We start from the raw sequence: 4,487 nt of genomic DNA, 5'->3' as shown, positions 1-4,487 counted from the left end.
AGGATGTATTTTAAGATCAAGTTTGAGTGGTTTTAATGTTGATGTATGCTGAGATTTTATAGTGTGGAGCAGAGGTATCGATATTTAGTTTTTAACAATGGTACCTCTGTATTTTTGAAAGTGCAGGGAAACATAATATAGATTTAGTATCGATACTCGGGGTAAATTTATCAAGACCTAGCGAGAGGTACCAATAGTTTTCGACATTTGGGAATTTTGTTGAGAAACAGAATGCAAGTTTGGTATCGATTTTTCATGTGGTATCGATACCATTCTTTTAGTATCGATACACACGTAACATTTTTGGGAAAATATGTTGAGTGGTCCCAATGCTCGATGAATGTCCATTCTTTGTTTATTTATCATATGTTAGCATGGTTAAACATTAATTTGAGTTTGCATGTCTTAATATTTGCATGATTGCTATAGTAAGAAAAGAAAATAAGGATTCTTGTATACTAAATGTGATGATTATGATGAAATCGACATGAGACGGTGGTGTAGCACCCTAGAATTTTGGTTCGAGGATCGAACCAGGTATGGGGTGTTACATTTGGTGGTATCAAAGCTCTAGGTTTGATAACTCTCGGACCTAATGGATTATTGTGTGTTTGGACTTTCGAAACACATGAGTTTAAGTCTCTTTGTTTTCTTGAACCTGTTGATATGAATCTGATTGAATTGCATGAGATTTATTGAAATGTTCTAGTTGAATTGTATGTGGGGTAGGAATGGAAACACATTGCCTTTAATCCTAAATTTTGCTCCCAGGAACAAGCCTTGGATCATTTCCCTCACCACTCACACATTTACTTGTTTGTTTGTAAATGTTAGATTATTATATTCGATATACCTTCTAGACATGTTAATGTTAGAGCTAGCGCTCAAGAGGATGGTACATCTTTTACACCTCTTGTACCGCCACGTAGAGGGAATATACTTGATGAGGGTGTAGGCCCTCTGATGGCAGCAATAATTGGAGCGTTTCAGCACATTGCTGGTGCTAACCTTGCTCCTGCACCTGCCAATCCTACACATGTGAATCATAGGTTACAACTTAAACATCTTCAAGCTTTGGTGGTAAAGAGTTTTCTGAAGTTAAAGGGATCGATCCGACTATAGCTAAGTACTCGTTGGAAGGAGTTGAAAGGATCCTCGAGGAGATGTCATGTTCTGACAAGGAGAAATTGGGTTGTATTGTGTCCTTACTCGGTGGGGAGGCGCACTGTTGGTGGATACTATTAAGATAGGTACAACCACTGATCGTTTAACTTGAGATTATTTCTTAGAGGTATTTAGGAGAAAGTTTATGGGCGAGTAGTATATGGAATCTCGTAAGTGAAAATTTCTAGATCTTGTGCAAGACGATTTGTCTATGGCTGAATATGAGGCAGAGTTTGTGCACCTTAGTCGGTATACGCTGAGATGGTTCTTACTGAGAAGGACCATTGTAAGAGGTTTCATTTTAGGCTCAACTTTGAGATTCAAGTTTACTTGGTGTCCTAAAATGCTGAGTTGTTTGATGAGCTTGTGGAAAAAGCCAAAGATGTTTAGGAGACTTTGGTTGAGCCAGCTCATTCTGTGGTGGCTGAGACTAGCAAGAGCGCTTCTGATTGTGCTTCTAAACGACCGTCTAAGAGAAGACATGATAATTAGGGTTCTGATGGGAGTGCAAGACACGAGATACGGCCAAATCAGTCTGGGCAGCAAAATAGTATTGTAGTTAGTACTAGTGGTTCAATTGGTGGTTTTGGATGGTCGCTTTTTGTGCATTGTGATCGTAGACATCCTGGAGAGTGCCGTAAGTTGATAGGTGGTTGTTATAAGTGTGGTTCGAAAGAACATTTTCTGAAGGATTGTCCAAATATAGTTCAAGTTTCACAGACTTAGAGTTCGACACCTATTTTTAAGCCTGCTAGTGGCCTAGGCCTTGGTAGAGATAATGGGAAACCGGTTGGGCAGCGAGTTGTTGCTCATACTGTTGCTTCACAAGTTGAGTCTGGAGGTCCAGCTTAGGTTTATGCTATTGATAACTTTTGAAAATAGTTATATTTTATGCCTTTAGACTTGTTTAATTGCTTGTACCTATGTAAATTTAGTGGAATTTTAGGATTTTCCATTAGTTTTTTTAAGAAATTACATTAAAATGTTTGGACTATGCTTAAATGCTATTATATGTTACTTCTAATTGTTTGCAGGAATGATTTGTTTTTTAAGTGGCAGGTGCAAAATGAGAAAAAAGAGTAAAAAAGTGAAGGTTTGTTGCGGCAAAAGGTTGGACAGTTTGCCAACATGAGTGTCGTGGAAATGCCAGGAAGTGACCCAGTCAACACTTAATCGTTATTAGCCTTGTTGTAAGTGTACCAAAAAATTAGCCTAAAAAAGAGGAAAAAGATCATGGGATCATGGGGTGATAAGTCTACCCTAAAAGAGGAGATATAAAACCCAAAAATAAAAATTCAAAAGGTGTGGATGGTTAGAGAGTCATTTTGGAAGGAGAAATTCCTTAGACAAAAATAGAGGGTAGCGGAGGGAAGAAGAGGGCAGACCCCCTGGTCACCGGAAGACATTTTGTAGCCGGAGTTGTAGGCTGGATAGGCGAAAGCTATCTTCTTGAGTTCTACCTTTAATTCTTTATTTTTTGTATCATAATTTGATTTAAAGAGATGGAATTATTACTATTTTGAATCTTGATTCTATTCACCAACCCATGAGTTAAACCTCATAGGGATGGGATTACTTGAGGAAACTTTTATTTCCATTATTGGCCACCGCTTAAATTAGTTTTAATTTACTGTTTCATTCAATGGTTTTTATGAATTGCATGCGTATAATCTCTAGACATATATGAATGTGTTGCATGGTTATGAGATTAATCTTATACTAACAAGGTTAGGTTAGTTCGAACGAAACTGAATGATATGAGCAAGTACTCGACCGAATACTTGTAGCAGTATCTAGATATAGAGCAGTGTTCCATGCGAAAAGAAAATAAAATAGTGTTGGGTACTGTGTTAAAGGCCTGTATACATATATTATTTTAGGTAGGTAACTTGATGTCTTGCTCTCGAAAGAAGCAGGTCATTTTAGATCTCATCGAAGCAGTAGAATAAAATTGTTTTTGTCAAGGCATTATTGGTTAATAAGGGTAAATTCTCAATAATCCCAACCTTCCAAGTCAACATCGTAGATTATTTAACCTTTTCCATAGCATCTCTATTTTTGCATCCCTAATTGTTTACTATTTTGTTTTGCACATTTTCTACATCGTTATTCTCCTAATTGCCACTTTTTTTTTTTGCCAGATCATTAATCAGACTCCTTCATAATAACTTGACCAATTTATACCTCACCGATCCCTATGGAGATGATCTCATTTATCACTTTATTACATGATCCGACGTTAATACTTGCACAATTTGCGTAACACATTCACACGCGGTAAGTTTTTGGTGTCGTTGCCAGGGATTGGCAATTTGGTGATAGTTGGTTTGGTTATTTTACTTAATTTCATTAGTTTTATTTAATTTAGTAGTTTTTAATTTCTACAGGTTTGTCATTAGTGTATAAGTAGAGGCATTCCTACTCACAAAGAGTGTCGTTTTAACCGTGAGATCGAGAGAACTTTGAGAAGAAAGAGAAGAGAAGTGTGTAACATGGCTAGGGACAGGAATGATCCTGGTCTGAATGATACATTAAATCCAAATGGTCAAGATGTTGATATTCCTATTCATCATGTGATAGATGACTAAGACAGGCCAATTCATGTACATGTTGTGCCAATTTTGGATCATCTGAATCCAAGGATAGTTAGACCACACATTCAAGCTCGACATTCCGAATTGAAACCGGTGATGTTTCAGATGTTGCAAATAGTAGGGCAGTTCAGTGGATTGCCAACGGAAGATCCAAGAGTACATTTCAGACTTTTTCTGGAAGTCTATGACTCGTTTCGTCAATAAGGTGTTCCTGAAGACGCTTTACAGCTTAAACTATTTCCATATTCTTTGAGAGATTGCGCAAGAGCATGGCTTAATGCTTTGCTGTCAGGGACAGTGACATCATGGAATGATCTTTGCCTGAGTTTTTTGCTATGGTATAATCGGCCAAACATGAATTCCAAGCTTAGAAATGACATCACGTCTTTTCGACAATCAGAATATGAAACATTGCATGAAGCCTGGGCAAGATTTAAAGAACTAATTTGCAAATGCGCAATGCATGGATTCCAGCAGCACTGGGCACAGATGGAGATGTTTTATAATGAATCTTTTACTAAAGGTAATTTGTTGGATAAATCTTATAATGAAGCATATGAGATTTTGGAAAGGATTACCAACTATAATTATCAATATCTTACCACACAAGTTGGGATGGCAGGAGAACTGCTGGCACTACAGAGCTTGATGAAATCACTTCGTTGACTACTCAAGTCTTATCTTTAACTAATTTGATTAAGACAATGAAAAGGTCAACTGTAGTTCAGG

General features: G+C 37.3%; 1 non-coding gene across 1 annotated transcript; it reads right to left on the bottom strand.

Moving 5' to 3' along the window:
• Positions 1 to 4,121: 4,121 nt before the first annotated feature.
• On the bottom strand, positions 4,122 to 4,228 carry LOC128033150 (small nucleolar RNA R71). Its single transcript, XR_008189489.1, has one exon. It is a non-coding gene; the product is annotated as a small nucleolar RNA R71 (small nucleolar RNA).
• Positions 4,229 to 4,487: the final 259 nt, after the last annotated feature.

Source organism: Gossypium raimondii, chromosome 1 (genome assembly GCF_025698545.1).
Source record: "Gossypium raimondii isolate GPD5lz chromosome 1, ASM2569854v1, whole genome shotgun sequence".
Classification (NCBI taxonomy): domain Eukaryota; kingdom Viridiplantae; phylum Streptophyta; class Magnoliopsida; order Malvales; family Malvaceae; genus Gossypium; species Gossypium raimondii.
Note: the sequence above shows the minus strand (reverse complement) of the source record. Positions and strands in the feature narration are given on the sequence as shown.